Source organism: Aplidium turbinatum, chromosome 15 (assembly GCF_918807975.1).
Source record: "Aplidium turbinatum chromosome 15, kaAplTurb1.1, whole genome shotgun sequence".
NCBI lineage: Eukaryota > Metazoa > Chordata > Ascidiacea > Aplousobranchia > Polyclinidae > Aplidium > Aplidium turbinatum.
The window spans coordinates 4,406,845-4,417,425 of record NC_137486.1 but is presented as its reverse complement, the minus strand read 5'-3'; positions in this window follow the sequence as shown (position 1 = coordinate 4,417,425).

The window sequence follows — 10,581 nt, the reverse complement described above, 5'->3', positions numbered from 1 at the left end:
ATCTGCTTTTGTGCCAATTTTGAGTTGAAAATATGAATACGTCTGCAATAGCACGTTGACGATCGGATTGCCGAAGAATTTTCAGGTAATCATCGTCAGAATGACAGCAAGTTCTTCATGAGTGCTTTGTTTAGGGGTTTTCGTGCTGTGCGCAACCGGCTTCGTGGCCTTGTAATTGCTTGAGATGAGTAATTGCCCGTCTCCGAGTCTCTAAATATTGGTTCAATGCCCTGTCGAATCATATAAAAATGGTACTAAATATGTATTAAAGCAGTGGTAACGAATCCGTTCATTTATCGAAAAGTAACAGGTTCGAACTTTTGTATTTACAGTAGCTCACTGCCAGATATGGAATTGAATGCAGTTTTAACCAGCTGAATGTCTGTGGTTATTGCCTGCCACTCTAGTGCTGGTAGGTATAGGTTCGATTCCAGGTCGAGCAATACCAAAGAATTGAAACGGTTTCCGATTATTTTTTTGGTTTTGCTGCAAGGGTAAGTAGAGAAATGATATGGGGACAAACCTTAGCTGATGCAGAAAGACAAATACAAAACCATGCCATTATCATTATTATTTTATTGTGAACAATGGGTTTACAGTTAAAAACCCACATAGCATCTCAAAAAAGCTTCACAAATAGTTGACATTTGTGCCTGTGAAGATGATTGAAGCTCCGTCGCTTTATTACCATGGTTGTAGATGATTAATAGAAAGAATCCAAACTTTTGTTTTATCAAACAAGACATACAGAAAGAAATGCTCCATGTTGTGAACCACTGATTGATTGATTGATTGATTGAATATTTATCCTCGGACTGGGAAAGCTTCTTGCAGAGCGTAATCCTGGCAGTTTCGCATACTTGTAGAGCAGTGGTTCCCAACCGGGGTGCCGCGGCACCCTGGGGTGCCAATTTCCATGCTCAAAGGTGCCGCGAGAAAATTGAGATATAGCAATACTGCGGCCCATAATCTGTGGTATGCCTTTGTTTTCTCGCCCAGGAAAAACAGCGTGAAAGATATTTTGACTCGTTGCTGTTCTTTCCATAAAAACGTTTGAAACTCATCATTATTGCCAGGTTTCATGATTTTATTTTGCGAAGAAATCAAGAAATCGATTTTTATTGGACTCTCATATTGTTTTGAATCTTAAAGAAGAAGAATTAATTGACATTCGTAACAATGAAAATTTTAAGCTTATGCATAAGCAGTTGCCTCTCGACGAGTTCTGGATAAAAATTCAAAATGAATATCCTTGCTTTGGAAAGAAAGCTATTATAAGCTTTTGCTTGCTGCAGTTTTCCACGTCATACCTATGTGAAAGTGGACTTTCCGTATTAACGAACATAAAAACTAAAAAACGAGAACGACTGCTTATAGTGGAGGAAGAAATGCGGGTGGCTTTATCGAATGTGCCCCCAGATATTAAGGGGCTTTGTGCAAGAAGTCAAGCCCAAATTTCACACTGACTTTTAAATAAATACATTTATTTATGCACACTATAGGCTACTGTACAACTCATTCTGTGTCATTTCATACAGTTATTTGAAATACAGAAACCTCATAAAATTGATCCAGTTTTGCCAGGGTGCTGCAAACTATTTATCTCTTTGATAGGGTGCCGCAAGGTCAAAAAGGTTGGGAACCACTGTTGTAGAGGCTTTGAACCACTGACGCAGGCCCGGTCGCGAAATTTTTTTCCCACGAGATTTCTGTCTCATTGATTCTAATCACTCTAAAAGTAAGATTTTCCGAAAGTGTTTGGAGAGATTGGTTGATTCAGATTGCAAAATAACTATTTGCCAATGAAATTCTGCAATGATAATAAAATATAAGCTTTCCCTAACCCTACTTTTTTTAAAAGCTCTTGTGCATCGCAAAAATTAATTTAAAGAAAAGAAGTTTGACTTCGACGGGCGTCGAACCCTCGTTCTCACGATCATTAGACAGAATATGAAACCACTGAACCAACCGTGCCAACGAGAAACTGTTGCATTCACACGGTTTTAATACAAACTTTTACCAAAATATGCAAATGAGACAGAAATCTCGTGGCCCGGTCACCGAGATTAACAGAGTGAAGTTTCTGATTGTTGAAGTCTTGTTGCCGGGGAACTATTCCGTCCATTAGATGCCGCTGAATGGAGAGCAGTCCTTAACGTGCGTTGCTCAAGCGCACACCCCGAGAGTCGAACCAGCGCCGCTTGATCTTGAAGCTTCTTCGCTCCAGAAGTGACGCGCTAACCAATTGAGCTATCTGGGCGGACTGAAGTAAATATTGCAAATTGTAAAGCCCTGGAACGACACTCGACAGGACGACGGTTCGACACCGCTCAAAAGTATGCGGCTGTGTTTTTGGCAGAACACAGGCAAGCTTGAAGGTGGACATTAAGATTGGCTTCCTTGCTTTCCGTCCACTTAATCTAAATCTTTAATCTCCAGTGTTAAGCCTGGATGCGACCGACAAAAACAAAATGGCTTTATGTAATGCATTATCCTCTATTCTTCTTTACCAACGCAACTTATTAATAATTTTGTGTACATCGAGTTAGTGAAAACGTTTCTTTATTGGGAACACAAATCAATAGTTTTTTTCTCAAGTTTAAACCTTAAACCATTTGAACAGGTTAACACTCACAATAGCATTTCAAAAAAATTTTTAATTTAATTTATGTTGTGGAACCGGTTTTCTTCCATTAGGAGTCATCAGCACAACTGAATCAAAACAAAAATATTACAGTAGCAGGGAAATATCAGCACAACTAGTCCAAACATTTTTTTTACATATTAAACAAATAAAAGTCACTGAATGTTTAAAACCTTCATATCTTTTTCGGTTTTTCTCACTTTTGATCGTTTCTTTATTGTCATATAACGATTATAACCAAGAAATAATTTATGACGAAACAAAAGAGTAAAAATTTGTGTAGCTAGTATCGAAACTTATAAATCTTTCTCTTGCCTTTGTTGTTTATAAGCCTAGCATAGCTGCAGCAAATGTATAGGTTATTGCAAACCCAGCCTCACCATCGGCTTAAATAGCCGCCTGCTTGTGCTAGTACTTAGCCTATTTTTTAGTTGGCAACAGTTTTAACAACGAGCAACACGACCAACTTTAGCGTTAGGTTGAAACATTTTTGAACAAAAGTTTGGTTTTATTTGAACAAAAAAAAATTGTTTTCTTTCATATCGAGATCGCAGGAATTTGGTCTCATTATGCGCATGAAAGAAACATAAAATGGTAATGCAGGATCAGGGTCGTGTTAATCCCTTCCCGTGTCCCCCAGGCTGTGGGAGCCGACGGGTGTTTAGAAGCGCACTCATTTTGGTTTGTTCAATGTTTTTTGGGTGTTTAAAAATTGAGCTGCTACAAAAGCTTGGTAGGCCTACAGCACAAATCATGCAAGGCATTATTTACTCTTTTCCAAACCCTCAGCTGGGCGCTTCCTTACGTCTAGAGGCCCACGCATATTTAGTTTGTACAGCGTTTTTCGGCTGGTAATTTTACGTGTAACATAATTATAACATGTATTTTTTTCTGAGTTATTTTTGCAAAATTTTGTCGCTCGCTTTGTTCGTTCAGCAACATTTTATTCACATATCCAGCAACCTTGGGCATGTAGTTTCAGAAGTGGATTAAAGGGATGAAAAGTTTTTTGTGTCCCACAAAAAATAATAGAGTAATGGAATATCCCAAAGTAAACACTGCTCACTCAATTAGCCTCGTTAACAATTAACTTAATAAACTTCATTGTTAATGGAGATTAGCTATGATGTGAAATGAGCCTTGAAAATACTCAGTGATGTACGCGCATTCAAAAAATATTGACGCCGTCAGCGTAAACACTAACGTTCGAAAAAACATACGCCGTATGCGTCAACGTAACTTGTAAAAAAAAGTTGGCGGCGTCAGCGCATACACTAGCGTAAACTAATTTTGTTTGCTAGGTGCCAAACATTCACACGGTATCAACCACTCGAAACAAACAAGTTTTATTTTGAATTTCCACGAAGAAACACAAGCATCTGAAAGTGTTCATCTGACATTTTGCTGTGTTTTGGTTCCAATATGTCTTTGCCCATTGAAAACATTCTTTCAACTGCAGCGCTGGAAGGTATTGGCGTGTTCTAGCGAAAAAAATACATTAGAAAGTATGCGTTGACGCTATGCGCTAAAAAACCGCGAAAACTTTACGGCGTAGGCTCAAGCGCAACTATCCAAAAAAATGTGGCCGCAAGCGTTAGCGTAAACACTTAGAATTTGCGGCGTATACGTACATCTCTGAAAATACTATTGATGAAGCAAGGTGAGGACACCTCAGATAGATTTTCGAAGTTTTAGCCTGTTGAAAGGTTACACTTACACCACACTAAGCCACACAATATTTCAAGAAATAAAAAAATCCTTTTGTGGTGGTGAAGAAAATTTTTTTGAAATGGTAGGCTAATTTATATTCTAAACCAAACCTTCTACTCAAATCCAATTTTAAATTTAATGAATTTGGTAACTTACAAAGCGACTTATGGTTACATAGGCTACAAAGTGTGCATGTAGATAAAAAAAACATTATTGCGTGTAAAATGCTTAAAACAAAAGTGACCCAAACAAGATTATATTTGTCAAAATTTTCTGTGGAAACATTAAATTTTGCATAGTAGTCCGTTTATCTTATAAATTTTGATTTGTTATAGCCCTGGCCCTTTTCACACTTTTCTCCAAATCTGTTACTGCATTATCGGCATATTTACTATTTTCTTCTAAAATTTTTTATAGTTGTTTACTCTTTGCTGAAATGATGAATGTGAATTTTCCCCCTACATTGAAAGAGTTTGCCGCCATAATCTAAGGCAGTGGTTCTTAACCGGGGGGCGCGAGCTCTACAACAATTTCAATTTTTTTTAATTACTTTAATGTCCTAGAACCTATGCTGTTCGTCATATTTTGCATTTTATCTTATTTTATATTGTATTCAATAATTCTTGCTTTATTAGTTAGACCAGAACTTTACAAAACTATTTTGCGCTGAACTCCTTCAGATTAATCAAATTTTCTCGACGCTGCTTCATTTTTACTTTTTTGTTCAAATTGCTTTTTTACTGTTAGTTGTATTTACTTAATGCTCGATCACCTTACTTAATATTACCGGTACTAATGGCCTGTTTTATTTACTTAATGCTCGATTGCTTTTTTACACTTTTATTTAATGCTCGATCACCTTATCTTTGTGAAGCTGCATTTTCTGCTCTCGTTGCTTCAAGACCAAGTAGAGAAACAGACTGAGAGTTGAAGGAGGCTTACGTTGTTCACTCTCTGGAGTTAAACCTCGCATTAAAAATCTAGTCGCTCAGAAGCAGTGTCAAGTATCTCACTGATGTGTACAATAAACAGACAAAAATACATTTTTTTTGGTATGATACCTATTTAAAATCTAGGGGGGCGCGAGGCACATGACCATTATTAAAGGGGGGCTTGATAGAAAAAAAGTTAAGAACCACTGATCTAAGGCTTTCGTCGCATTTCTAAGAGCGTCACTAAACATAGGAACTCGCTAGTGGGATTTGAAGGAAGCCCAAGATGATGCTCACACTGCCCTGTGTATGAGAATCGTAGCTTACAATACAAAAAGGGTCAAGAAAAATATGCACGCTTGCAAAAAGCGTTTATTTTAAGATAAACTGAAGCTTTCACTTTGGGGTGTTTCAAACAAGACACAGCGTATTTCTAAATAAGAGAGAGAGAGTGAAGTTTTGGAATTTTTTTACATTGACCCATTCCTGAAACAAGTTGCACCTTCATACATTGACAGTATAACTATGACATTGAATTTGTAAAATTGATTGGATAACCTGTAATAGAAAAATAAAAATATATACCAAACTCATGTTTAACAAAAGTTTCAAAAACTGAACGGTCTTCATCTTCAGTTCTATTAAAATTAGCACATTTTAGCGCATAGAAATTTCTTCGAAACTCGATATCTATTCGAAATGTAAATGCATCCCCATTGCCAGGCAACAGGCCAAGATTTAGGGGGGGGGGGGGGCAGAGGGTGCAGGTGCCGCGGGCCCCCTGACTTTTGAAGGGCCTCCCTACGTAGAAAAAATGTGATTTTGTGTTATTATTTTTTTCTTTCAGCCTTTCAAGTTTCTGCAAAATGATGTGCAGTGCTGGATTAATGCTACTGTAGACGTTGTAGAGGTGGTTTTTGCACGCGCCCCCCCCCCCCCAACTAAAAGTGCCCCGGGCCCCCATCGGCTAAATCCGGCCCTGGCAGGCAGTGGTATGGGGCGCAATGTGGTTGTCACAAAATTCAGATTGACATTAAAGAAGTCGTCGTATCTAAGCTTGCGTCTGGTGGTTGAAGCTGGGTTCAGGTAAACGGGAAGACAAGGAAGCCAATTTTTGTGTCTATCTACAGGCAAGAGGAAGTGAAAAAAATATTAAAAGAAATATTAATTACAGTATTTTCAAATCCAAGATTGTCTTGCATCATTCCATCTTAATTCCATCACAAACTTTTGTACCACGAAATCAACCATGCAAAAGTTGTAAAACAGATTGAGTTAAAGTTTTCGTTTGATTACGTTTCTTAAACTGAAATAATTCGATTTTTTTGTTCTTATTGTATCAACGCGACTGCTGCAGGTAGATTGTTTGAGAACGACACGTCGACTTTGGGAGCCTTTTCACAATGTTTAAACCAGCTCAGTGGCCGAATAGTTTCACCTTCGCCTCTGGTGCTGGTAAATCTGAGATCGATTCCAGATCCGGTCAAACTGAAGACTTTAAAAACGGTACCGATTGTGTTCTTTCTTGCATAACGCAGCGAGAATAAATCGGGTAATAATGTGATAACATCGTAAACCTGATATAAAAAAATTAAAACATGAGCCCTGTCGCTAAAAGACCTTAGCTGTTGTAGAGCGACAATAAATAAAACCATAACATTATTATCACTTCTGTTTAGACATTTGATTGCACTGCGTCGTTCTTCAATGATTTTATTTGTGTGAACAAACAGAGACTCAAATAGTCTGAGAAACAATAACCTTATATGCAGAGCGCTTTGAAAGCCACATCGCTAACTGTGATCTTCTTTCTTCGTATGAGACAGGATTGTTTAAATTTCAGGGCAGGTGATGGAAAGTCAAGTGAGTGTAGCTTTGTCCAGTACTGCCATAACATGCATTTCAATTGGTGCCTTGTAAATGGTACATTCAAGAACAACATGGTCGACATGATCATGATTTTCACTTAAATTGCCGGGAAGATTCCTGAGCTAACAATAATAATATTATAATTAATCAATCAAGTTTATTTCAGTGTAAGTACTGTAGCTTCACGTACCAGTGCGCAGTACATTGTAAAAAAGTAATATTATCCAACAGATAACTTTTATCTAAAACCTCTACAGCCTGTTTCACGCTATAAACGGATCATCGGAATGTCCCTTCGCTTTTTTGCTTGGTATTGAGCACTTTTTGTATTAATAGTATTTATTGTTTAATTTTTATCTATACGAAAGCCGCACCGCAAAGGCACGAAAACAACATATACACATATCTAAATCCAATTCCAGACACACACCGGCACATCGAACAGATTTAGATTCTAATTCTAATACGGAAAATAGCCACCCCAACGCATTCCATCTTGTTGCGTTTCTTGCACACCAAGATTTAAAGTTGCACCAGTTATTTTTCTAGTTCTAGCTTCTGAGACCAGACGGTACGTAATCCTTAGAAAAATGTAGTTAATGCTTTTTTTTTTCAATACAAATGTCCTCTTTTGAAGTCTTAATTTGTTTCTCTATATAAGGAGAAAAAGTCGGCCGATAGCACATAGCAGTCACAGTTATCATCATTAACCTGACAGCCGCTGCTTGTTCGTGATAAAAATTTGAACAATTTTAAAAGTCTTAGTCGTCAATTCGAATTTGGTCCAGCATACATAACATTTAGTTGTGTTAGACTAGCAAAAGCATTTTTATAGTGGATAAAGCTCAAGTACAGTTCTTTAGCATTTCGATTCATCTCTGAGCAAGGTTGTTCAAAATGAAGACCGCATATTTTGTTCCTTTACCATTTATAAATTCATATCAGCCCTCGATCATTTCTAGTATGAGTTTAAACCTGTCTGTTCTTTCCGTCGTAGTCTATTAATATGGATCATTAGGCTAATTGTGCAATGTTCTTCGCATTTTTTGTGTCCGACTTTTTCAAAAACGTGATAAAATTATGCCTTGTATTTTAATTAGTTTTTTTGCCGTCTCTCTGTTTGCCAATTTTTTTTCTACCCTAGTATTCGATAGCTGCACATTTTTCGTAATTTATCCAGTTAGCTAGTTACGTTCAAGAAGTGAAATTTATTGCATTTCTTATAGTTATTTTCAGATTTCTCATGAAAGTTAAGGTTAAGCGGACAACGTTCGACTATTGAAGTTGTCAGTGAATTTGTGAACTACAGTGTATTCATTTAATGCTCAAGCCTGTCATGTTGTTGTGCCTTGCCTATCTATGATAGTATTTCAGAACTTTCGAAATGTTATTAGAATATAATCAATTTGATTTCCCGTATGATTATTTGGGCTTTTCCAAGGCCAAGCTTTTCATTTTTTTTTCATTAATCAAGTGTTGGCATTGTACAAGACCTAGTTTTTTTTGTTGCAACGTAAAAGCAAACCACCAACTTAGAGTATTTGAAATATCCATTTACTACGAGATGCAATTTAACGCAACTGACATGGAAATCGTTTTCGTACTGCACAAGAAACACCTCTGGTCTAGACTTTCGTACAGTTTACAGTAGATTAATAGAGCGTGTTAAAAACATCCTTTTCAGTTGACGGTTCTAACTGAAGTCACTTTTTATTTGCTTTAAAACATTAGGAAATAATCTTGCGCAATATCTTCAAAATGCAGCAGGACATCATCGACAAGTAAAGCTTTTTGGCAAGTTGGCAGTTTTGGCTACATGGAAATGTGTACAATTTCCTGTTTAAGTCTACTGCATGGTTTAGTTTTGCATAAATGCATTGCGCTTGACAACTAATCTCCCAAATTGCATTCAGAGCAATAATAATTATCTGTTGATTAGCTGCCTCCAGTTACATAGTATCATTGGCAAGACATTACGTTGAAAGTATGTTGAAAAGAAAAGTATGTACGTGGCAGTGGAAAAGAACGTGAGAGACAACGCATAATTTGGAAAAGGGAAAACCAAGTTGCGTAAAAGCAATACACAGTCAAACTTCCAATAAGTTTTGAAACTTTGATAACTTTCCAAATCACTCAATTTCAATAAAAGTTAATGATAATTCAATAATATTATCATCAATTTATTTTGTATGTTATATTCAATAAAATATGACTTGAATTTAAAGGTTTATTTCTCTAACCATTACTCATTTTATCTTAAAAAGTTTACTGATACTTTTGAATCAGTGGTGGTGTTAAAGTGGTAATAGGGCTCCTCTAAACTTGTGCTATGGGGCTCCAAACTTCCTTGACAGTCAACTGACAACAAAGTAGGTCTTTGTACATAATCTTCGAAAGCTATCAACCAGTGGTTCCCAACCTTTTTGTTGTCACGGACCCCTTTAGACAAATAATTAATTCTGCGGATCCCTATCTAAATTTTTCCTAAAACTCAATTAACATACTATAGACTTTTGTATTAATTATGCTACTCAACTACTGTACTTTGTGTCATATTGCGTTGCCGCTATGACTTCTGCGGCAAATATCAGGTTTTTGAATGAAATTCAATGCGTAATAACTCTTTTGATCTCAAATCAATTAGGTCATCTTTACTGAGATCGTCATCGCTAATGCTGTTCAAGTCAAAAAGAAAAGAATTTCGAATCCATGTTTCAACTTCGTGCGACAGGTTTTCTAAATTAAAATAACGTTGAAATGAGATTTGCAGGGTTTCAAGTGTGCGCAAAATTTTTCTCTCATAGAGATCAAAAGAGTACATTCTCTTTGAGTTTCATCCATCATAATAAGATCTTCTAACATTGTAAAGTTAGCGTAATTACCTGTTTCCAATGTAAAGAAGCCAGAGTAAATGGCCATGCCAAAACTTTTTCAACGTAAGCAAATTTAATGAGAGGGCTGTTGTTGCCTTTCCTGAACTAAACAACTAAACTGTGCTTGAGTTTTTGACAATGCAACACCCATGTCATCTTCAACGTCCAAGCTTCAACGTCCAACTGACCGAGTGTCGACAGATCCAGCAAGACATGTTCGATGATCTCTTTTTTACTCTGGCAGTTACGACACACTATGTCTTCTGATCTACCCGTCTTGTGCTGCCGGTATTGGAGATTCTGATGATGGCCGCTGTTAAGCTCCTATTGTGACTTGTTCCTTACGAGTCAGTTGTCATTCGTCGATGCAATCGATCTTTTTCCTCTCTCACCATAGATCTCTCGTAAGCGTCCGTGCTGTGTTGGAACCCCTTAAATGTCGATGGTGTCGAATTACACTTGTCTTGGAGCGCCATTTGGCATTTGTTCTCATGGCTCAGCTCTCTCCTCAAACAAAGTCTAAATAAAGTATCTGTGAGAAATGTTTTCACTG